Consider the following 27030-nt stretch of genomic DNA (forward strand, 5'->3'; position numbering starts at 1 on the left):
GTCTGATGCAGGGACAAAGTCTAATCATTGCCCTCTTGGTCTGAGCTTTGCAAGTTCTTAACCTGGCTTTGGGTCTGAGCAACAGTAGAATGCTACTGGGAAGTCCTTTCGGTTCAGAGTTACATAACTGCAGGCTCCCTTTTGGTCTGGATTCCTGCCCCAGTTAGTTCTGCAGGCTTCAGGAGGGCTAGAAGTTGGAATGGAGACCATGTTCTGCTTCCAGAGTCTGAGCTACAGTGCTGCTACTTGCTCACAAAGTACTTTGTGAGCGCTTAATGCCTGACCATATGGATTCTAGGCCCATCAGGAAAGCAGAAAATTATAAGAGAAAAGCAAATCAAACACAAGGCTACTGCAATAATCCAGAAAAGAAGCCTTAAGAGCTTGTACTAGGGTAGTGGTCATGAGAATAGAGATGTGGAGAAACGAGAAAAATGTTGTTGAGACAGAACTGACTAGTCTTGACAACTGATGGACATGGCATGGGAGAGGAAAGATGGAAAGCTGAGGATGACCTCCGGAGTATTACAAAATTAAATACTGTTAGTTCTTTTTCATCATTAAAATCAAAGTATTGATTAAAATTTATTACACCTTAGGTTATCTTGGGATTTAGGAAAGAAGGAACACTTGCAATCTAATCTGACTCATACTTTATTGAGAAAACTGAGGACCAGATATTTAACAAAAAACACAAAAGTTTAAGTAATAGAGGCAGTATCTGAACTCAGGTTTTCTGATTTCAAATCCAGTACTCTTTCCAGGATGACAGCCAGATAAGAATTTTTTCAATTCTAAAATTATTTTCTGTTCTGCTATAGCTAGTATTTTGAACCAGGGGTCAAAATTTTGATAAATATATTTTGATAAATTTTTATAAATATTTACTTTGATATTTTGATAAATATTTTTCCTTTTATTTTGATAAATATATTTCAATGGAACTAGCTTTCTTTATAATCCTTCGTGTGGGATTTTGTGCATTTAAAAATTGTATTCTGAGGAGTTCACATATGTAAGACCTTCCTCCCAAGGGGGTCTACCACATAAAAAAAAAATCAAGAACTCCTGAGATAAATTTTCAGCTATCTAGAAAACATGGCTTCACAGCACACGTGCCTTAACAACTCTGAACAGTTTTACTTAACTGAGATATGTCTATACACACAAGGTTATTTTATAAACATACTTTTATTTTATGGTTAACAGCAGAACCAAGTAGTTGTAATCTAATCAAGTACTAGTGTGACTGTTAGCACTTATTTGCCTGCCTATATTAATATATAGCACATACAGTGCTGGGCCTGGGATTAGGACTCATCTTCATGAATTCAAATCTGGCCTCAGACACTTAGTAGCTGTGTGACCCTAGGCAAGTCACTTAACCCTGTGGTCTCACTTTCTCATTTGTAAAATGAGCTGGAGAAGGAAACAGCAAACTATTCCAATATATTTTTGCCAAGAAAACCCCAAATGGGGTCACAGAGAGTCGCACATGACTGAAAAAAGACTCAACAACAACAACACATTAATATATAGTAATTCAGAACAATTTAGTGAAATTTACATGACTAATTTACTAGGGCAACAGGGTTTTATTCAATAACAGTAAACTGTTAATAGTTATGATAGGACTTAATTAAATTATAACTATCTGATTTTTCTCACAGCTGATAATATCAACACAAGGGGCTGAGGGTGGGTGAATGGAGAGGTGAGGGGGAGGTGCAGAGAAAATAAAATGAATTTACATTTTCACACACAACTCATCTATAGTATATGAATAGCTAACTGCTATTTCTGAATTGGAAGTACTAATTTTCTTTGCTATAAATGTGGCATTTTTTTCCACAATTCTGAAAACAAGCATTGTAAAATATGCTTGAATTTACCTTATTTACTCCTTAAATGAGGCCAATTGACCTATCGTTCTTAGTGATAGCAAAGGAGACATTAGAAAAAAAATCTGTGGCTGAATTTTTTGGAAATTATTTCTAAAAAGTGGTATTCTGTCATAATACTGTATTCTATTTGTTCTACCGACTCAGTCTAACTTTTATTTTGCTCCCCCCCCCCCCATCCCCATAGAAGTTTCGAGTTTCAATTAAGGAAAGCATTAAGGATAGAAACTAGTAGGGGAAGAGGAAAATTGGAAAGGAGGGAACCTTGTGGCTGATTAAAACAATTCCAGGCTAAAGAAACTAAAAATGAGTTCCAATGGATATAAAGTAAAACTTTAAAAAAAACAAAGAATCACTATTCGAACATAGCTATCACAAGCCAATAACAAAAAGCTAATTGTCAGTAAGTAGAAAACATGGTTCAAATGACATGAAGGAACTATAGCAGAGGACAGTAAGAGGCAAGTAGAAAATGTAAAGGAAATTCAATACACAATTTATTTGAAGTTACAGTTCTCTGGAAGCACAACTAAGAAGGAGCTTTGAAATGAAAAATCTCTCTCTCCCCCCCCCACCAGATTTGGTCATATGTAGCAGCTTCCAAAATATGTATTTTGACAGAAGTCAAATATCATCATCTCAAATGACTCTAAAGATATACTTTGTATTACAAATCTGATGAGGGTCTGGTTTGATGATCGTTAATAAGACCATTATTATCTTGTACTGTACTTTCACTCTAATCCATTCTCACATACCTACACCTGCGGTGGGATTTTTTTTTTTAAAGAGTGCTATTAACAGTGACTAAAACTTCTAATCTCCTGCTATGCCTTTATTATTAACACATACAATTATTATGCTGTAGCATTAGAGAACTGTGAAAAACTTTCTTATTTCCAACTCACACCTTTTTTTAGACTAACAGTAATGCATTCACTTATATATCCTTTCCATCATTTACCTAACTTTTGATTGTAAATTACTTTAGCTATAAGGTTAACTGACATTTCTTCTAGGGTCTAAAAAATTTCAAATTGCTCAAAATGAATCCATTACTAATGCAATCATGTCAAATATAAAATACTTTTTTCTTTGGACTACTAAAGACAAAGGATGATTTTCATTATTCCTAAGGAGTTGGGGGGAGGAAGAAATTACACAGGAGATTATTCATATAATAACTAAATATAGACAGATTTCACCTGACTCCATCACAATTTAAAAATAAATATCACAGCATTTTACAACTAATCTAATCCAAGGAAAAAATTACTATGTGATCTAGACACCAGGAGGGTCTGGGGAAAAAGTCAGCAACCAACAGTTCTACAAATGACTGGGGTCTGGGACAATAATGGATGATACTATTATACCCTTCATCAAATATACTTTCTCTCTCTCCTGTATTCCCTCTCTCTTCACTCTCTCTTCTCTCAGCTTTCCAATGTTCATCCTGATCCCTCCCCCCAACTTTTATTCCTCAACCATTTTACCTTAACCTTTATTTTGTTTTAAGCTTGCCACTATTCTACAAAAATTAATGGCAAAGATCTGGCTGCTTGAACTTACTGCAAATATTTAGGGACATAGTCACTGTTATTGTGTGGCTGGCTAACAGTAACGAAAATAGTAGGCTCATAACTTAAAGGTAGAAAGAAAGAGCTTAGATGCTTCTATTCATTTAATGTTTTTGCACTTTCCAAATGTTATGGCTGATACCATCTACAACCAAGAGTTGCAGGAGCAATCCCCCTGACCCATGCTGAATGTTTAAGCAAATGCCCCAGATTACAAGCAAACTCCAGATTGTCTCTACTCAATTATTTCTGGGGGAGGTAAAGTAGTGTTAAAAACACTGGGTTTCTGAATCCAGAAGACTTGGGTTAAAATCCCATATCAGCTACTTATGACCTGAATAATCTCAATTAACAGTAGTAGTAACAATTTAATTTGGATAACTGTTAGGAAGTTTTTTTCTTACATGACGTTTAAATTTGCTTGAACGGAAAACACTTTGTAAAACTTTAAAATACTCTATATAACAATTACTATCACCCTTACATTAAGCTAAAGATATCAGGATGGACCATATTTGGCAAAATTTGTAGTGTTTTTCATTTCTTAAAAGTGCATACTGCTTTAAAAGTCCATCCCTAAACAAAAATATCATCCTAATGATCCTATGTGTTAACTCACCATGATCTTAGAATACCATAATCTTATGGTATTCAAAATTTTAAATTACAAATAACTCAAAAATGTAATAAAAAGAGGAATGGTAAGTGCAAGCAATTGTTTGAACTTTTATCAATAAAAATACACAACAGATGTACAATTAAAGTAGTACATTAGTACCCCATAGATCTTAAAAAGAGTAAAAAGACCAACAATATAATGCATTTCTATGGGAGATTGGAGAGAAAAAAATGAACAGGAATTACAAAAGAAAGGTTATGAGGAGTCAATGGAAGAGGAACCCACACAAATGAAAACAAATCTTTAAAATTATTTTAAGCATTCTTTGTTTTTAATTGAATGAAATATAAAGAATAATCCTAATGAATTCCTAAAGCAAAAGTAATAGATAGCCACAAAAGTAAATCTTCAGAAATATCAATTCCAAAAATATACCGCAGTGATAACTTGGAATTCTCTAACTCATTATTCAGTTCAATAAATTTTAAAAGAACAATATCAGAATTCAAAAAAATGCCAATATTTCACTGAATACAGCTTAAAAGCTAGAAATTTAAGAAATTTGCAAATTACTAAAATAATCAAATTTATCCATATTACAGGTTACATAAAAAGAATTCTAAATCTAATTCCCCACACTCCATTTATACCCTTTACAATTGTCTCATTCTTAAAAGTCTAAAAACGATTTAAATTTTCATGTAACTGAGGTCAGCTTTTAAAGCAGGTTCAACTAAGTCAATGAAGTGATGACCTGGAAAGTACAAAGAAGAAAGAACTAAAAGAAGTTTACTTGAGGTTGAATTTTTATCAAGGATGACCAACATCTGTGTTTCTGTAGCATTTGAATTATGCCTCAAGCATTCAGCCAATCCCCTTTAAAATTATTCAAAGGAGAAACGATAAATACAACACAAAACTGAGTTTTTGAAAAGCTTAATAAAAGTAATAAACCACTAGCTAATCTGATGAAAAAAAAGAACAGAACCAAATCAGTAAAATAGCAAATAAGCATGGTGAAATCACAACAAAACTAGAAGAAATTAAAAAATCAACATATTGTGCAGTTACATGCTAACAAAACTGAGAACACAAAAAAATAGAAAAATGCATTCAAAAATATAAAATGTTCAAAGCTATCAGAAGACTATATAGAGATCTTATATAATCCAATCTTAGCAAAGGAAATAATTAGAGCTGTAAAGAAACTGCCAAAGGAAAAAAATCTACTGGACCTAATGGTTTCACAGGAGAATTTTCTCAAACTTTTCAAGAGTGGCTGGTACCCATACTTCACAAAATATTCTGAAAAACTGAAAAAGAAAGCAATCTATCAGAAACCTTTTATGAGATGAACATAGTCCTAATACCTCCACCATGAAAAAATAAAACACAGGAAAAATATATAGGCCAATAGTTACTAATTGAACATTGACTAAAAAATTCTAAACAAAATACTGTCATGTAGACTACAGTGATTTACCCAATAAATTATTCATTATGACCATGTGGAATTTATGTCAGGAATGCAAGAATAGTTTAATATTAGGAAAACAATCAACTTAATCATATTAAAATTCCAAACATACAAAATCATATGATCATTTCAACAGATGTAGAAAGATTGTGATAAAGTAGGACACTCTTTTATGCCAAAAACCCTATAAAATATAGGCATAGAGAGATCTTTTTAATACCATAAAAATCTATTAAAATTAAAAGCAAACATCATTTGCAATAGGGAATACACTGAAATCTTTTTTCAGGAAATACAGTTAGGAAGCAAGGATGCCACTCTCCCCACTATTATTTGATACAGTTCTGGAAATGCCAGCAACAGTAATAAGACAAGGAAAAGGAATTAAAAGAATAAAGCTAAAAGGAGATAAAACTACCTCTTTATTGATGATAGGATGGTTTACTTGGAAAACCCTAAAGATTCAGCAACAATATTAATACAGACAATAGTTTCAACAAAATTTTAGGTTACAAAATAAATCCTCAAAAATCAGTAGCCTTTCTACATAATAATAATAACAAAACACAAGAAGCAATAATAGAAAGGAAGATCTCATTCCAAATAACTACAAACTGCATAAAATACCTGCCAACACATACAAAAGATGTGTATAGAGTCAATTACAAGGTGCTCCTTAAAGAAATAAAGAACATCTTTAATAGCTGGAGGAATTGTCAGTGCTCATGGATAGACTGTGCCAATTTAACAAAAATGACAATACTACCCAAATTAATTTACACTTTTAATGCTATACCAATCAAATTACCAAGAGGATACTTTATAGAAATTGATAAAATAATAAAATTCATTTGGAAAAATAATCTTGAATATCAAGAGAAATAATGAAAACAAGTGGGAACAAAGAGGGAATAGCACTTTCAGATCTCAAATTATATTATAAACTAGCAGTTATCAAATCCATCTGGTAGAACAGAGAGATAGATCAATGGAAGACAGTTTCAGAAATATCAGAACTCAATACTCCAGTATTTGATAACATGGAAAACATGAATCACCTTGGAAAAAAACTCTTATTTGATAAAAACTTCCAATAAAACTGGAAACCTGTCTGGCAGAAATTAGCCTTTTACCAACAACTTATACCACATTCCACAATACATTCTAAATGAATACATGACTTTAATATTAAAGGTCATACAACAAAAAATAGAAGAGAAACAGATCACATACCTCTCATAGCTATGGGTAGGAGATGTATTCTTAACCAAACAAGAGATAGAGGCAATTACCAAAGATAAAATAGATAATTTGATTACTTGAAACTGAAAAGCTTCTGCACAGACAAATTAATGCACCTAGGCTAAGAAGGGAAGTGGTCAAATGGGATTAAAAAGAAAATCTTTGTATCAAATTTCTCTTATAAGAGTTTGGTATCCAAAACAAATGCATGCATTCATGTGTGTGTGTGTATACATATGTATGTATGTATATATAAAATATGCATATATTATACACATTTTATATATTTATATATATGAATTAACACGTAGAACTGTTATGATATAGCATTAGAAAACTGTGAAAAACTATTTCCAACTCACACCATCTTTTAGACTAACAGTGCAGTACATTCACTTATATATCCCTTCCATCATTTGCCTATGTATTGACTGCAAATTACTTTAGCTAAAAATTTTATAGACAACTCTTTTAGGACCTAGAAAATTTCAAATTTCTCAAAATGAATCCATTACTAATGAAATCACTTCAAATATATAAAGACTAATAGCAATTTTCCAATAGATAATTGGTCAAAGGATATGAACAAATAGTTCTCAAAAGAACTACAATGTATTCACATGAAAAAGATGCTCCAAATCACTAGTAAGAGAAATGCAAGTCTAAACAAAGGTTTCACCACACACCCTATAAATTGGCAAAAATAACAAAAAATGGCAACAATCAATGTTGGAAGAATTATGGAAGGAAAGAAACACTAATATGACATTGCTGGAGCTAAAAATAATACAATCATTTGGAAAAGCAATTTATATGATTATTTTGGAAAGCAATCTGTAATAGGCAAATAAAATGAACCAGAGACTCTTTTACTGGGCTTATACCTCAAGAAAATCATTGATGAGAAGAAAATCCCCATATACTACAAAATATTTATAGCAGTACTTTTTGTGATAGCTAAGAATTCAAAACAAAGTAGTTGCCCATCAATTGGAGAATTACTAAACAAATTGGGGTATATGAATGTAATGGACTGTGCTGTAATTAATAATGTATGTTGAATACAGAGAAGAATAGAAAAGATCTACATAAACTGATACAGAGTGAAGTTAACTACAATGTAAATGAAAAGAAATACACATCAAAAAATTTAGAGTAAACGTAACAAAATTATAAAAATTGAGCACATTCAAATGAAGAGATATGAGAAGACACCGTCAATATACTCCCATGTGGAGGTGGGATGTCCACAAAGTGTTAGATAATGTACATGTTTTCAGACTTTTTCAATGTATCAATCAACTGTACTGATTATTTTTCCTCTCAAAAAACAGTATTCGTCATATGGGCTGGTTCTCTGGGAGGGCTGTTTGAGATAACTATGGTGATATAAGAAATAAAAAATAGTGATGAAAATCTTTTTGAAAAATATAATTATTCAAAGTACAGCAGTTAGAAATTCAGTCTATTTCTTATAATTATTATAAATATAATTTAAAAGAATATCATTTTTTTCAGTGCTGAAAGAGACCATAGACATTATGTAAACACACTGATCCCTTTATTTTATAGCAGAAGAAAGTAAAGCCTATAGTTCCTGAGTGACCTGCCCAAGATCACAGAGCTACTCAGAGATATAACCATGATTAGAACTCAAATCTGATTACTCTGTCTAGTGGTCCTTCCACTACATAGTCCTGCTTCACAATAAAGCATTTTTTTCAAATAAGTCTTTAAAGTAATTGTTGAAAAAAATGTAATATTCACAAAATGTGCATCCATGAGGACTTTTTCTTTTCATTTCTTTCCAAGAGTGCTAAATTTGGAGTGTAAGAGTTAAAAGTAAATTCAGAGATCCTTTGGCCCCAACTACTTACTTTAAAGATTTTACGGGTAAAGTGACTTGCCCAGAGGCCCACAATCATCAGCATCAGTCAGAACTGACTCTAGAACCCAAGTCTTCATATTCCTAGTTCAGTCATCTTTCCACTACACATGTTAATTCCTGTTGCTTTGTTCTCTGCCTTCAAATACTGTAAATGGCTAACTTCCAGATTGAGTAGCTATCCTCAGATGCCTTCCAGGGAACCCTGCCAGATTCTGTGCTTCAGAGGTAATTTAAAAGTGAAAATCTGTAGCAAATAAGAACTAATGGAAAACACAGAATGCTTTAGTTCACTCTAGCTTTTTTTCAGAGCAGAAATAGACCACAATACAAACAGATGTACAAATACACGCACTCACAGAGCAAACAATGTTTTATTTCTTCTTACTCTGGATGCAAAATGCCAATGATCATAAAGACCATACAGTATTGTTCTTTTTAATAGTCTACAAAATTCATAATAAAAGCATAAACCAAAACTAAATATCACCAAAGAAAAAATCATAATATATTTCTTCACTACATTCCCTCATCAAATATCTACTTTTTAAACACTAATTTCTAGATTTTGGGGACTGAGCTAAGTGCAACTGCTCAAGGCAGGGTGATCACTACTAAATTCAAACTGTTTGTAATGGCTAAAAATAAAAAGTTTGTTGAGCTGATCAGTATCAACATAATAGCTCTTACCCTTTGCTGAGTTCTCTCTCTCCCTTTCATTCCAAGTTCAAGATCTCATGACCTCACTTGGACTATAGTAATAGGTACCACAACACTGCAATGTATGCATCCCTGCCTCTGTCTCTTGCCTCCTGATTCACCCTCAACACAAATGCCAAAATAATTTCAAGACACAAGACTGACCACATTACCCCCCCATTCGAAAACTTTCATTGATTCCTTACTGCTAAGATAAAGCACAAATTCCTCTACTATGTCCTCAGAGCATTCCACAAGTGAGCTCAAATTTATCTTCCCTTATTTCAAAGTACTCACTTTTTAAGTGCATTGATTTGCACAAGCCTTCTCTCCTGCCTAGTTTGCCTTTCCACCTTGCTGTTGTCTTTCAGAATATCTACTCCAAGACACAGGTAAAATACAGACAGACACGCAGACATACACACATACACATATAGAAGCACACAAATACGACAAATCATAATACAAAGAGAAATTTGCAGAGGGAGATGTTTTCAGGCAGGGAGATGTGTCTTGGGTTCTAAAATTCATTCCTTTCTTCATCAAGGGGAGATGTGAGGAGAGAGGGCAAAGAATTTATTTCAGGCATGAAAGCAAGACCTCGGAAGAGGGCAGAATGGTAAGTATGACATCTGATAATGATATCTACCTCTACTGTGACAGGAATGTAGAGTAGATGAAAGTGAGTAATATGAGATAACTACAGAAAGGCAGATTGGAACTGGGATGTGAAGGACTTGGAATGCTAAGGTAAATAATTCATATCTAATTTGCTTCATGCAATGGGGAACCAATGCAGAACAGTAGTGTTTTAGATCATCCTGAAAGAAGAGTCCTAATTTCTTTTGCTTCTCTTCATATTGAAACCCCTTTATTTCAACAACCAATTTAGTACCAGGGATATTTTTAATGTAAAAAAAAAATTGTAGATTCCCAAGAGACTAAGGAGATGCACTATTTATATCCATTGATTGAAATAAAAATACAGAACAGAAAAGAATAAATTCACCAACAATCTTAAAACAAGTTGTATTTAATTGATTGAAACACTATCTCTACACATTTTAAAATAGAAATATTCATATATATAAAATATTTATTCAGTTTATAGAAAGTACATTTGCTTAAGTATAGATTTTACTGTCTCCTACCCTCTCTTCCTGGAAACTCTTTTCTCTGGGTTTTTGGGACACTACTGTCTTTTTCTCCTACCAGTCTGACTGCTCTATTTCCATCTCCTTTACTTTCTCATCATCCCTATTATTCCCCTAGTAGTGGTTGTTTCCTAAGGTTTTGTCCTATATCCTCGTCTTCTCTCTCTACACTCACTGTCTTACTAGTAACATCATCAGCTCACACAGGTTTATCATTTCTTCGCTGATGATGTCCAGATCTATACACCCAGATTCTCTCATGAACTGCAGTCTGTATTACCAACTGACTGCTAGACATTTCAAATTGTAGAGAGGCATCTCAAACTCAGTATGTCCAAAACATACTTCCGTATCTATCCCCCAAAACCCTCTTCTCTTTCTTCCAAACTTCCCAGATTCATAACCTTGGCATTACCCTGTAGTCCTCACTCCGCATATCCATTTAGTTGCAAAATCTTTCCATCTCTATCTTCATAACATCTCTCTCATTGGACTCTTTCTCTCTATTTACACAGCTACCATCTTAGTTCAGGCTCCTCATTACCTCTCACCTAGCTTATTGCAATAGCTTCCTAATTGGTCTCTTTGCCTGAAGTCTTTCCATATGATCTATAGTCTATCCTCTATCAACCAAAGTGATCTTCTCTAAGCATATATCTGACCAGGTGACTCTCTTATTCAACCAACTTTATGGGTTCCTTATTGCCTCTAGGATCAACCATCAATTCCTTTATTTAGTTTTTAAATCCATGTATGCACTGGCCCCAACATCATTTCAGTCTCATTAGACATTACTCTATCTATGATTCAGCCAAATTGGCCTTATTTCTGTTTCTCCATCTTCCATCTCCACATCTTTGTACTAGCGGTTCGTATTCAAGATACATGCCTTCCTCACTTCTGCTTCTTCCTTCAAAATGCAGCTCAAGCCCTACCTTTTCTATTAAACCTTTCTTGATTTCCCCAATTCTCTTCCTTCTCTGTCAAACTACCTTACATTTAACATTTTGTATTTATTATGTTTTTGCTTAAATATGTGCTTGTGTCTTTCCCATTAGAATGTAAGCTCCTTGTGAAGGGGAATTGTTTCATCTCTTGTGCCTAGCACACAGTAGTCACTTAAGATGCTTATTGACTGAATTATTAATGATAACAATTTCAAAGTTATTGATGAGTACTTTTAGATAATATTTCTGGCCAAGGCAACATCTGAAAAGAGTTTAGGGTTATTTATTTTTTGTTGTTTGGGATAAGGAAGGTCCATAATGACCACTTTGCATAGTACTTACATTATGCTTTATTGTTGCTGTGCATGTTGAAGTACGATAAGCAGTATACTAATTTCTTCATCTTTATTTCCCATTAGACAATTTTCTATTATTTGTGAATTTCCCCGAGTTCCAGAAAAGTATAAAAGAGTTTTACTATATTTTTATTAATATCAAAAGCAACTACTGTGTATTGTTCCCAAGATAATTTTACCAGGCAGAGGAAAAATATTTGGAAGAACAAGAAAAAATAAGAACCATAAAATTAAATTAATATGAAAAAATAAGTCCTACCATATGTCATTCCTAGACTAACCAAGAGCTTCAAACTGTAATTTTTCCCTTCCAAATATCTAGAAATTACTGGTTCACTTTCTGATTGATGATGATGATAGATATGAATCTTCTGTATTTAGACTTTTATAGCATCAGGAAATGATAAAAAAAAAAAAACCCTGCCAATGATACTGACTGTGGCTGACTACCTGTAAGTTTATGATCATCACTGTATTCTTTAACTGACATTTTTGGATATAATTTGAGATTCATCACCAATTTAACAGGTTTGCATGGAAGAATGCAAATTATTTTTGCATTCCATCTATATTACATTCCTAATTTAAAAAAAAACAGTGACATCATGGCAGTATTCGTGTTGCAGTATCATCTCCAGTTTAACAAGCACTCAACGTACATTTACAATGCTAGGATTATAAGAGATACAGAGAAGAATATATAGTGCCTACCCCATGAAACTTATAATCTAATAGAAGACATAGGACATGTTACAAATGTGAAGGGGAGAAATAGGGTGAAGAGCTTCTGGGTAAAGAACAATGCAAGTGGAAACAGAAATGATAGTGTTATCAGAGTATGCAACAGACATATGGACTGAAAGAAGATGTAGATGAAGTGTTCAGGAAAGAGATTACAAATCTGGCACGAAGGAAGGATATATAGTAGTGATGGAGAATTATCAGGACATCTGTTGAAGTTTTTTCTCTCTCTTTCTCTTTGTGGAAAGCAAAGTAGCTAATAATTTCTGGACATGCTTTAAAGAGAATTTATCCTCCCAAAGATAGAAAAACCAAAAAGGATAAATTATATTTTGGATCTAATTCTCACCAAGAAGAAGGAACTAGTTGCTGGGCTGGAGATGATAGGAACTTTAGGGGAAGAGTCAATTCCATCTAAGAATTTATAACAGAGAAACAGGGAAAAATTCAAAATAAATATTAAATACCCGCCCTAGATTTTCAGGATTTAGAGAATGGGTAATGAGGATCTTATGGCCAAAAATTTTATAGGTGAAAGTCAACCCAAGTGGGCTATCAAAAATTAATTCTGATGACAAAAAGAAACTACTCCAGTTGTTTAATGAATCTTAAAAGAAAACAGCAACTTTTTCTTTTCTTTTCTTTTAAGATTCATTAATTTATTTATTTTTAGTTTTCAACATTCACTTCCATAAGATTTTGCATTCCAAATTTTCTCCCCATCTCGTCCCTCCCCCAACCCCAAGACAGCATGCATACTGAATACCCCTTCTCCTAATCTGTCCTCCCTTCTATCTCTAACCCCTTTCTCTTATCCCCTTCCCCTTCTATTTTCCTGTAGGGCAGGATATATTGCTATACCCTACTGCCTATATATCTTATTTCCCAGTTGCATGTGGAAACAATTTTTTAACGTTTGTTTTTAAAACTTTGGGTTCCAAATTTTCTCCCACCCTCATTGAGAAGGCAAGCAAAACACTTCCACAGTAGTCATGCTGTGAAAAACTAACTATATTTCCCTTCATCCTATCCCATCCCCTGTTTATTCTATTCTCTTTTGACCCTATACCTCCTCAGAAGTGTTTGCTTCTGATTATTCCCTCCCCAAATCTGCCTCCCCTGGATCACCCCCCCATCCCCTTCTCCCCTATTTTCCTGTAGGGTAGATAGCTTTCTGTACCCAATTGAGAATGTGTATGTTATTCCCTCCTTAAGCCAAATCCCAATACAATAAGACTCACTCATCCCCTCTTACTTTCCCCCATTTCCCCTCTACTATAAAAGCCTTTTCTTGTCTGTTTTATGTGAGATAATTTACCCCATTCTACCTTTCCCTTTCTCTTCTCCCAGTATAATCCTCTCACCCCTTAATTTTATTCTCCAGATATCACCCATTCATCTTCAACTCACCGTTGTACCCTCTTTCTATCAATCTACCTATACATATAATTTTTTCCCTTCCAACTACCCTAACACTGACAAAGGTTTCATGAGTTACAAATATCATCTTTCCATGCAGGAATGCAAACAGTACAACCTTAATAAGTCCCTTATGAATTCTCTTTCCTGTTTATCTCTTCATGCTTCTCTTGAGTCTTGTATTTGAAAGTCAAATTTTCTACTCAGCTCTGGTCTTTTCATCAAGAATACTTGAAAGTCCTCTTGCACTGCTCTCATTTCTCTTCCCAGTTTTTCCTCTACTTCTCTTACTTGCTTCTCAAAATCTTTTTTGAGCTCTTACATGGGATCAATTCATATTTTTCTTGAAGGCTTTGGCTATAGGAGCTTTGACTTTGTTGTCTTCTTGTGGTTGTATGTTTGATATTCTTTATCACCAAAGAAAGATTCTATGATCTGATTTTTTCCCCCTCAGTTTGCTCATGATCCTAGCCAAGTACTTCAGTTATAAACTCTTTGTTAAAGTAGGGGTCTGCTTACAGTGTATAGAAAACTTCAGGGGTTTTGTGCAGCTGTTTTCAGATATACTTCTAGGGACTTCTAGGGAATTTTCAGTTCTTACAAGGTGGTATGATCAAAGGCAAAGTGCTCCTTTCCTGGCCTATGCTCTGGTCTATGAGTGACCACAAGCACTCTTTTCTGCCTTGGAACTTGAAGAGGATTCCCTCTCCACCGCCACTACAAGCTCTACCATGCCAGCACTCCTCTTTGCCCCAGAATCGCTACCTAGAACTGTGACCCAGAGCAAAGCAAGAGAATCCTGCCTCAGCACCAGCAAAGAGATCTCTGCAATCCCCTTCTGATCAGCCTCTGGATCCCCCCTCCATCTGTGGGGTGAGAGCTCCAGAAGCAGCTGTCACCCCAGGGCTGCACCAGGACTGGAGCTGAGACCAAGCATCTCTCTCACCATGGTCACAGACTTTTCCTACTGCCCTTCTAATTTGTCTTTGACGTTTGTGGGTTGAGAAGTCTGAAAACCACCACAGTTGCCCATGATTCAGTCCGCTGTGGCCTATTCCGGGTTCACTGAGGCCTGGTCTTTGCCTGCATGCCCACGTTGAACTGTGTTTTTATCCCAGCCAGGCGCAATAGATCTTTCTAATCAACTATCCAGGTTGTCTTGGGCTGGAAATTTGTTTCACTCTGTCTTTTTGTGGGTTTGGCTGCTCTAGAATTTGTTTAGAGCCATTTTTACAGGTATTTGGAGGGGTCTAGGGGAGAGCTCAAGCAAGTCACTGCTTTTACTCTGCCACCTTGGCTTTGCCCCCAGCAACTTTTTCTTAAGACTTCTTTGCTGAATAATTACTAGTGAGATGCACAGCTGACACTTACACACACACACACACACACACACACACACACACACAGCCCTCAATAAACATTGTGAATGGTTAACATGTGCTCTTCCAATCTCATTATCCTTTCACTTTGTTAAAATAATTTTTCTTCAGGCTTTGCATTTTGTGTCCCCAATATAACCATCCACTTTTCAGAAAATTCTGTTTTGGTGAATTTCTCCATTATTTGTTCAAAATTCTTTACTCTTACTTGTGTTACTGTTTTTCCTTGAGAGTTCTATTTTCTACTGTTATTTCATCTTTTAATTCTTTTATTGCTCTCTGAACTATTAAGTAGATACATTGGTTTCATCCTGGTTTCTAAGAGATTTGTAGATTTTACTGTAATAACTTCCTCTTCTTCACAGATTTTCAACTATTTGCTTCATTGTGAGGTTCTTTTCATTGTACTGGTTCCTTTTAAACTTTTTAACTCTCACCTTTTCAACTCTTCTAGTCCTTTCATGATGTCCTTCTTGAAGTCAGCCTTCTTATAATAAGAGCACTTGGTTGCTAGGAGGACCAAATGAAATGATATATGCCAAGTTGTTTTGTTTTGTTTTGCTGCAAACTTTAAGGAGTCATTATCAATATTCCTGACAACATTCATCTATCGGAATTAACTTTTGGATTTATAAATTCTGTGTTCTTTGGGGGTGGGTTTGGGGCACAAAGGAAAAGGGGATGCTTTTTTTTGAAAAAAAAAATCAGCATCTGGCACTGGAGAGAAAACCCTTCACTCAGCTTTAGTGAAGCAGTTTGAATTTGTGGCAAGAGAACATGAAATAACGTCTTTATTTTACTTAGGGGCAATCAATTGGTCTGTTTCATATATGTTCCTGATGATACATGGAAGGAACCTAAATTTTATCTCTTTCACAGGAATAAGATGATCTTGATATTGTGCCTTGAATATAACAGGTGCTAAAAATGTATTTAAATGAAAATAAAACTTTATAGCTCTAGCTCTGAGATAAGTCTAAACTAGTTATTATGAGATTAAATAACTTTGACTACCTACCTACAGCAATTTCAGACATAATACCATTGCATTTAAATAAGTACCCCTGAAATTCTGATTAGTCAGAGCAATCTAATACATAATTATAGACTAACAACAAAACACATGGTTTTTTTTTAAGGAGAAGATTCATATTGTCATATTAACATTATAACTTAAACACGGTTTTTTTAAGGAAAGGATTCATATTATCATATTAATATCGTAACTTAATAAAATATATGTTTGAAAGAAAAAGAAAATCTTAATAATTTGGTCATTTTTGTCTGATTATTTTATCTACTTCTGACATCTTCTAGCTATACTATGACTAGCTATAACCCCTTAAAATTCTAGCTACTGACATAAGATACTCTAATACTGGCATAGCTGTGCAAATTCTTAGTCTATTAGACTTAATTCCAGAATTAATTCCACTTTATTCTACATGGAATGGATTTAGGCAATTATCCAGTTCATTTTGTAGATGCGGAAATCAAAGTTTTTAAGAAATCCTAACTGACAAATGGAACAAACTAGGTCTCCCCCCACCCAGCTGACTATACTTTTAACCACAGACTATGGGATAGAGACAAGATCTGTAATTTCTTTCATACAGTGAATTCCCAAGTGAGGAAACTCCTTTACCCACTATCCCATATTTCCTCTCAATCTAGACCCCCATCACACTTTTTGGTACAAAGAAATTCTTATAACTTTTATTTGCTAGCACTACTTTATAAGAAAATTCCTTAAACATAGATTCTAATCTAAAGTTATTCATTTTCAAAAGTCTCAAAGAAAGCTAACTTCATTTTTAAAACACACATGTGCTTAGAATAAGACAAGAGAGTTCTGGTTTCTTATATTAGCATTTAATCTACAATTTCCTTAAAACACAAAAAATTTTTCAAATTAATAGGATAGGAGTTGGAACTGAATTCAATTCAATAAACATTTATTAAATGCCTACTATGTGCCAAGCTGGGTATACTATATATGTGTGGTATACTATAATATGTGTGTGTGTGTGTGTGTATGTGTGTGCACACCAGTTAAGTGCTGGGTATACAGAGAGAGGCAAAAGATAGTTCCTGCCCTCAAGGAGCTTAGAATCCAGTGGGAAGACAACATGCAAACAAATATAAACAAAGCAACCTATATACAGGATAAACAGGAAGTAATTAAAAGAGAGAAACCACTGGAATCCGGAGGGGTTGGGGAAGATTTCCTGTAGAAGGCAGAACTTAAGGGAAGCCAGAGAGATCTGTAGTCAGAGCAGAGGAGAGATAGAGGGCCTATGAACTTCCTCCAGCAATGCAGGTCAGCACCTTCCCTCAAATAGAATGTCTTATACTGAATTAATAAAAGATTAAATAACTTGTCTAGGATCACGTAGCCTGTATGTGAAGGGACTCGAACACTGGTCTTCCTGGCTCTGAGGCCGATTTACTATACTCCACACCATACCAATAGAAAATAAAAATGAATTTGTTTTTTAAAAGCAAAGGAAAAATCTACAGCAACATTAAATTGTGAAATTAAAAAAGTCAAATCACAATTCAAATGCACTGTAAAAAAAAACTACAAAGTAAATGTTATCTTACAAAAACACTAAAAATAGCATTTACTTTTTATTGTGCAAAAGGCCTCAGGAAAACTTGTAAAAAATGATTAAGACTGAAGAGACTAGAACCAAAATAATATACACAATGACAACCACGCAAAGAGAGTCAACAACGGAGGGGCAAAAGAACTCAGATTGGATACAATGGTCAATGCCAGCGCTGAACTATCAAAATTAATGGACGCTAACTACAACAACGGAAAGTGATGCGTATCATGCTATGGATTTTGCATAACTTTTCTGGGAATATACTTTATAGAGGGTTTAAAAATTTAGCAAGAAAAATAAGAAAACAGAATAGATATAAACACACATATATATGTGTGTATATATATATATCACATTATATGAGTATGTATGTGTGCATATATCTATAATATGTGTGTATATGTGCATATGTATACAGAAACACATACATACATATTAAAGAACACTAAAGGCCAAGAAAGGCCCTTTGTCTAATGAAGGGGGGTGGGGAAGAGCAGCAGATGTCATGAGACAAGTGAGGAAACAGGAACCTAGATTTGTTTTTGGCTCAAAGAAAATAACTCCCACCATACCTAAGAGGAAAAGGTTACTGCAATCAGGCAAGACTGTGCTTTGCTACTCTGTGCATCCATCTCTCCAGCATCACTAATAGCCTCTCTAATGCAGACCAGGTAAAAATGAATAACTAAATACAATGCCATTTGCTCTGCAGACAGTAACTTCTGGCCCACCATTAATGAAAGAAAGAATGAGTTCCTAAGTGCTCAAATGATTTTATTTAGTAATATTTAATACATTCAACACACTAACTATATTGCTAGTTTTTTTTTTCCTCAGGGGCATTGGAAGGGATGGTAAGTATCTCTCATGCCCACCTGAGACCCAGAAATCAATTTTTAATGCAATAAATTTTGGAGAAGTAATCCTTTTTGTTTTCATGAATAGCAATGTCACTGGAGGTGAAACTAAACTGTTGAATACCCTTAGTAGTTCACTGGAAAACAGAGTAGAATTTTGATGTATTCTAAATCTTAAAATTTCAGAGTAAAATCACAACATTTTATGTGTGTGCACATGTGACAGCACACGTGTGTGCGTGTGTATATGTGAGACAGAGACAGAGACAGACATGAGGGAAAAGAGAACAAGAGGGAGAGGGAGATGAAGGAAAGGAAGAAGGAGAGAGAGATGGAGATGATGGAAAGGGAGATGAGGAAGAAGGAGCATTTTAGACACTTCTAAATTAAAGGACCTAGGATAAAAATCCACCTCTGATATTTGCTACCTAAGTGACTTTGGGAAAATCACTTTACCCACCTGGGCCTCAGTTTCCTCACCTGAAAAATGATGGGGTGGGGCTCAATGGCCCCTGAGGTCCCTTGTACCTCTAGACCCTGCCACCAGAACCATTTTTTTCTACTCCACTGTGAAACTGCACAGGTTGTTTTTGGTTTTTTTTTTGAGAAGTAGGAAAAATAGGAACCCTTAATTCCCTTGGTATAGAGAACTCTTGATGGGAAAAAATGCCCTGTACCAATGTAGATCTGCAATTGTACTTCATTTTTTTAACATACAGCCTGGAGCACTTGACATTAAATGACTTACCCAGGGATCTTTGACTTATACAGAAGATGTACACAAAACCTAAGCCTATTTCTTCCTGACTCCAAAACTAACTCTCTATTCACAATGTACCATTGTCACTTATGTACCACTTAACTGTTCCATGGGATAATCTCTGATTCAGTAAAGTTCATTTTGCACACCAATCCAATTGATTGATTTGAGTAGTGTCAATTCATAAATTGTGTCTCCTCTGAAAAAACAAAAAAGCAGCTTTCTTCCATGTAGTTTCACTCACTTAGGCCCAGAATTACTTAGCTCACTCTGAATACTGAGGTAAATGTTTTAAAAAAAAAAACCCACCTCAACACTAGAACTATATTATATGTCATCTTATCATAATTCATCAATCACACTCTAACAAGAAAAGATCCCTGAATTTGTTGGAATCTATACAATAAGGACTTCCATTTTTTAAAAAAAAAATGGTTGGCTATTATAGTTTTCCACGAGAATCACAAATAGTTTTTTGGGGGGGACAGAAATAACAATGTTAACATCCGCTGCATTCTTTCAATGACTAAAAAGACCTTTAGAAGGTTTAGTGAAAGCAAGGTTATGCTTTTCATATAATCAGGATAAAATATGAATGAATGTGCCAAACACTATGCTAAGCTCAAATACAAAGCCAGAGGTAGTTCTTTCCCTCAAGAAGCTTACATTCTAATGGAAGAAATAATATACATAGGGGAGCAGAAATAAGAAAGTGTATTGTGATAGTTCTTGTTTTTTTGTTTGTTTTTTGTTTTGTTTTGTTTTGCTTTTACTGGGAGAAGGTGTTGTCAAAGAGGAGCAGATTGGCATACCTCATCCAGGAATACTGAAAGTGTTTATTTGATTACAATTCAAGGTTCTAGTCAGGGAAAAAAGGAAGAGACTTAAGGGAGGCAAGGAAGAAGAAGTAAAGAGAAGCATGATGACTTAATTCCTTGTCTTTCATTTATTCCTAACCTAATAAGCTGTGTTTGAGGTTATATGGCATAAAAAAATACAGCAGGTTCTATAACCTGAAAAATTCAGAAAACTTATGCTTTGAGAAATCAAAAGAATGACTAGTTAAAACAACTTCAGAAGAAATTGGGAGCAGGAGGGATGTATCGCTAAGAACTAAAAGTAGTTTTTTACTAGAATGACTGATGTCCTGAAACAGTCACACAAATCTAAGACAAATTTTTGGTACCTTGTGTTTTATCTGTCAGTTTAAGATGGCATACACAACATCATTAGAAGATAATTTAATTATGTAATTTATCTAAATAAAAACAATAAAAAATTTAAAAGCTTAATGACAATTCAAATAGAAATAATTCACTTGAAAGTCAGCTTACATCTGATATGAAAAAATGTTAAATTCACAAGATAATTCTAGCTAAGCAATCACGTACAAACATATATAGCAGGCTAGAATTTAAGGCTAGTAGACTGATGAGATCATCAGTTTGAGCTTTTCAGTCAGTCCATTACCTTAAGCATAATTCCAACCTAAAATACATAAAGACATATCTACAAATGTAACATACCTCCTAAGTTTAGGGAACTATACAAGTTATTCACTATCCACACTATGAAGGGTTTGTACTTAGAATTACTTCAATATCAATGACAAGAGAACTAGGTGTCTTTAGGGAAGAAGGGAATGTTAAAGAGACTACCCTATTAATTATTAGGTTATTTAACACACAAAGTGACTCTATTGCTATGATAATAGATTCTGCTTTTGACAGAGTCAAACAGCATACTCAGCAAATAAGCAATGTAGCACAGTGTGGCATAGGATAAAGACATGTGGGACTTGGAATCAGGAAGATCTGGGTTCAAATCTCACCTCTAGCTCTTATTAGCTACGTGGGCCAGTCATGTATCTTCACTGAGCTTTCATTTTCTCAGCTAAAAAATAGCAATAATAATAATTGTAAGACCTATCCTCAAAGTATTATGGAGAGTAGCAAATGAGATAATGTTTGTAAAAGATTTGGCAAAGTTTAAAGGTCTAAATAGGGCTGCTAGGTGGTACAGCTGAAAGAGCCCTGGGCCTGGAGCCAGAAGACTCATTTTTGTGAGTTCAAATCTACTTTCAGACATTTACTAGCTGTGTGACTCTGAGCAAGTTCACTTAACCCCATTTGCCTCAGTTTCCTCATCTGAAAATGAGCTGGAGGAGGAAATGGCAAACCACTGGAATATCTTTGCCAAGAAAACCCTAAATGGAGTCAAGAAGAGTCAAACACAACTGAAAACAATTAAATAACAACAAAAGGTCTAAAATATATATATATATATATGTATGTATATATTAGTCCTAGACATGTCTTGGCCAATAAACCTCACAAAAGAGAGAACATTCCTTTAGAGGAAGCAGCTGCCCTAGAAGTGAAAAAAAAAAAAAACAGTTCCAGAAGATGACAGGAGTTGAAAGTAGAAGAAACAGGTTAGCAGCAAATCTGAGAAGACTTCCCAAGCAAAGAGGAAAGGTAACTGCAGAGGAGGAGTAGAGTATTAATTAGGCACGTCCAGTTGCTAAGAGGTGGAACAGTGAAAGGTGTTTCAGTCAGATTTCAATTCTAGAACTGAAAATTGTCCAAAGAAAGTTATCTCTCCTATGAAAGACACATTTATGGGAAGCTGTGTAACTATGTGTATGGGGAAGGTTTTCCTATGTTATTGGTCAATGACTTAGCATTTATTAAGCACCTACTGTGTGCCAGGCACTGTGCTAAGAACTGGGGATACAAAGAAAGGCAAAAGTCAGTCACTACTCTCAAGGAGCTCAGAGTCTAATGAGGGAAAAAACATACAAATGACTAGGTACAAACTATATACCTATATACATACACATAGCATAAATTGGAAACAATCTTAGAGGGAAGGCATTAGCATCAAAGGGTATCAAGGCAGACTTCTTGTAAAAGGTAGGCTTTTAGCTAGGACTTAAGTTACTTTATAATTCTATTCTAATTATGTTTCCTGATCTGCTGGTTTAAAAAAAGGGCCAGGTGGTATGGCAGAAAGAGTCCTGATTCAGTGGTCCAAAGCTTATGTTCCACCTGTGATATTTACTACTCGTGTGACCTTGTCTCTGGGGTCCCTCCCTCCCTCTGGTTGAAGGGTGTGTGTGTCAGGGAGTGGATATCTGGGAGTCCTCTTATACTTTCCATTTGAAAACGGCACCCAGAAAATTCACCATGTCATTTTCCACTTGGCTGCTGTCCTGGATTTTTTGATTTCCAGAAATTCATCTTTCTGTAAGATGAATTTGACTCTTTAACTCTTACCGCCTCAGATCATTTCCCAGCCAGCTGCTGGACTTCATCTTGCACGAGCCCCAATCACTTTTCTGTTTCTTTTTATTTGTTAACCACCTCCACTCATTACATGGTAAGCTTCTTGAGAGCAGAGACTATCTTAAGTTTTGCTTTGTATGTGGAGCACTTGGCGCAGTGCCTGGCATACACAGTAGTTGCTTAATAAATGTTTATTTCCTCTGACTCTGACCTTGGGCAAATATTTGGACCTCAATTTCCTCATGTGTAAAATTAGACAGTTGGACTAGATTGTCTCTGAGGTCTCTTCCAGTTCTAAATTCTCTAATTTTATAAATACACTAGTTGATGATGAGCCATATTTGCATAACTTTGATTGCTCAAGCTATACCAAATTGAACCTGGAGGTAATAGGATTTCAAAGTCATGTCAGCTATCATTACTATTAGTAAACATTATTAATAATTAAACATTTAATTTATTCAGTTCATTCAAGTATTGTCTATACTAGTAAAATATTAAGCTTACATGGATGAGTATAGATCCAAGTGATAGAGTTGTTTTGTTTTTTCTTTCAACATGTGCTTAGATTCACAACAGATGTGTATGGCAAATGGTTACTTACAGAAAAGCTGCCTTATATTCACTTGGCTAAGAACTCACCCCAAAATAGGAATATGATGAAAAAACTGAGGACACATAGGGGTGGTGGCAAAAGTGTCAATGAAAAGACAAAGTGCTCAAGAACTTCTGGAGCTTCATGACTCTTACCGCTGCATTTTAAATCTATAGAAACTATAGTTTTTATCAGTCTATATAAATCTAATTACTTTAAAAAAAGTATTTCCTAGAAATTTTATTCTTTCTTCAGTATTACTTATAGATTCTTACATTCCTAATGAAACTTTATAACATAGGTAGGATATACATGAATGGGTCAAAGTCACACAGTTATTAGGTGGAAGAAGGCGGTATTTGAACCCTGTTCAAATCACAAGTTCTATCCCAAAAGATGTGCTCTCTTGCCTAAACTAGTGATTGTCTTGCAAAGTGATACATCCAAATCAAGCAACACAAAGTAGACTCATTAAAAGTAAGGAAAAGAGGAAAGGAGAAATATTAGCTTTGGGGTCAAATTAACTTTGATCCTGGTTGCTGTATATCTATTGACAAGTCATGTTCATTAATCAAGTAGCACTAAAAAATGAAGAGTACCCAAGTATGTTTTCTAGAGTTTTTCTAGTTTTTGTATGTTTACCTATTTCATGAGTAAAAGACAATCTGACATGAAGCACCAGTACAGGTCTTTAGTGGTTTGCTGTATAGTCTCAGTTTTCAAACCTGGAGAAAGTTTGAAATTTTCATTCATCGGCATAAAGAATCATATGCTCTCAAAATAACATCCTACCCTCATTATTCCTGATTCTTTCAGCCTTTCTTAAAAACAGCAGTGAAAAGCTCAGTTGCTTTTTTTCTCTTTTCTATATCAAATTTTCAGATTTTAAAGATAATGACCTATAGAGAACAGCTGACAGCAGCCTTCCTGTTTGCTGAGACAAATGGATTAAGGAGGTGACCATCAGTGGCCTTTTTGTTTCCTAGACAATCATTAAGAGGGGAGTGGCTGCTTTCATTTTGGCAACAGGAGATCATAGCTATAAAAAATTATATTTGCATTATCCTAACTTCTATAATTAAATATTGGTGATACTTCTAAAATATATAAATATGTATAACTTCTCTCACACATGTGTATGTATACATATACATAAATAGGAATGTATCATATATAGGAATTTTTCCTTTAACTGCCTCTCCCTCCTCCCATCCACAGCAAGAAAAACAACATAGTTACTAACCTTGGCTGGTTGATTTTATCAAAGAGACCTTTAACATAAAGCAAGAAGTCTAAATTCAAAGCACAGGAAAATAAAACTGATGACTCCCCTTCCTTAGCCTTATTTTACTAGTAGTTACTAAAAGTAGATTCTACACTAAGAAATGGACCAAGAAATTTCCTGTAAAGCCCTTTACATACATTTATACTTTACCATTTTTAGGATTTTAGTTAGAAAAACCTTGTATGAGAATTGTGTGTGTGTGTGTGTGTGTGTGTGTGTGTGTGTTCTGTGTAAAGCTCTTGGGCACTCAAGCTGTTGCTTAAAATGCTCCAATAGCTCCCTGTCCCATTATGGAGCCATTCTTCCCTGACAGGAAACAAGAAGAGTTGCTTTGTCTCTTCATGGGCTCTAGGCATCAGTCTTTTGTGGTTTGTTTCCTGACAAATCAGAATGAGAGTCAATAAACATTTACTAAACACCTACAATGTTCCAGGCACTATACTAAAGGCTCCAAAGAAAAGCATAAGACAGTCCCTGATCACACAGAGCTCACAATCTAACGAAGGAATAAAACACATTTAAAAATAAAACAAAACAAAACTGAAAAGGTGGGGGGCAGTTGGGGAGAAGAGTAAACGATGAAGTCCTATAGCCAGGGTGGGAAGTAATCTGAGGAGGTAAAAGTTTTGGAGTTCATTTCACCTTGCAGAATAATGAGTTTCTGGAGATCATGCAATCCACGAGATCATTTGGGTAGAAAATGACAAAGTGAATTCCCTGGGTGATCACCTTAAGTGGTATAGAATCAAGGAGGAGGTCTCCAATGTCCAACCATCTTCTCCAATTAGAGGAAAGAAGGGACCCCAAGGGTAGAGGGTACTGAGAATGCAGGAGTTTCAGAGCTGATTTCATCTTAAAGAATGATGAGTTAAAAACAAACAAAGGTTGTCCTTTGAATGTCTTATTGTCTGGGTGCTCACATGGAAGCTGAAGGCCTTTTTCCCTTGACCAGATACAAACTAAATTCTGATGTTCCTGAAGAAAACCCAGAGTCAGACAGGAGGAGGAGCAAAATACATCAAATTCTGGCTTTTTCAAGGGAAACAGTAGGTGGGGTCACAAAATGAAGATCTGTGAGAAACCATCCAAGACTGAATCTAGTCTATATAAACCCAGAAATGCTGATAAATACACATTTACAAAAGAATATATTCTCTCTGTGCGTACACACACTCATTTATGTATATATGTATGTATATATAAAGTCTTTTTATTTTCTTATCTTCATAAATATATATACGCAGAGAATAAAGAATTTAAGGACACTAGAAAGGCGAAATGAAAATATAACTCCTTAAGAACTATTCTTTTAAATAAATGTCTGTGTTTTCAGACAACTGCTAAAATGTGAATTTCTCTTCTCTCTTAAAGAGTAATAAGGACAGACTGACCTACTAAACTTCCTTTCTTCCCAGATGACTAGGCTCAGGTTTAGAGAAAACAGATTGAAATCTACCTCAATTCATTCCTAATACTCTACTTTTTCGCCTCAGCCTACCCTCTCTCACTTGGGCCAAAAGTGGGGGCAGGTGAAGGGAAGACCCACTGAGAAATATTAGATAATGTAAACGCATGGCTTGGAAAATACCACTAAACAGTTTTTAAAAAGACAAATTTATAAAATATCATCATAACTGACTTAATTTATCCTAAAAGTAACAAAAAAGCCTACTTTTTTTTTTAAAAAGGAAAAATCAGTTTCTAATTATGGCAAGAAAAACAAGAAGGCTCATATTAAGTTTTCCAAGGAAGGTGAATGTTCCCCTATCTATGCCTCAGGAAAGAATGACTCTTTAAATTAGTTTTTAATATTATTAATACACATTTTATCAAGTTGAGTATTGTTTTTTCCTCACAAGGGAAAAGAGAAAAAAACTGAATATATATTAATGACTCTTCTTTCCAACTAAATTCAAAATCTTCCTGCATTTAGCGTATGATGATGGGAAGCAATATGGTGGGTAGAAAGAATGCTGGATTTGCACTCAGGAAAACCTATACTTTGACATGAACCAACCAAGTGACCGTAGTCAAGTCATCCTTTCTGGGCCTCAGTTTTCTTATATGTAAAAGGGACTAATACAATACCTACCTCATAAGATAGCACTTTCTAAGCCTTAAGGCATAGAAATATGAATTAGTATAACTTTTATGGCAGACAGTAGGAGAGATTCCAAATTTAGATGACACACGATCCCTCCCTTCATGAAGCTTTCAGTCCAGTGAGGGGAGGTG

The 27030-nt window shown here is 34.8% G+C and overlaps 1 protein-coding gene across 4 annotated transcripts in view; it reads right to left on the reverse strand.

Annotated features, from left to right (window-relative positions):
• The window catches only part of NR3C2 (nuclear receptor subfamily 3 group C member 2), a 375105-nt gene that overhangs the window by 250155 nt on the left and 97920 nt on the right, over nucleotides 1-27030 (reverse strand). The gene's annotated exons all lie outside the window — the stretch shown is intronic.

The sequence above is a fragment of the Vombatus ursinus genome, unplaced genomic scaffold (assembly GCF_900497805.2).
Source record: "Vombatus ursinus unplaced genomic scaffold, bare-nosed wombat genome assembly UNPS02014784.1, whole genome shotgun sequence".
Classification (NCBI taxonomy): Eukaryota; Metazoa; Chordata; class Mammalia; order Diprotodontia; family Vombatidae; genus Vombatus; species Vombatus ursinus.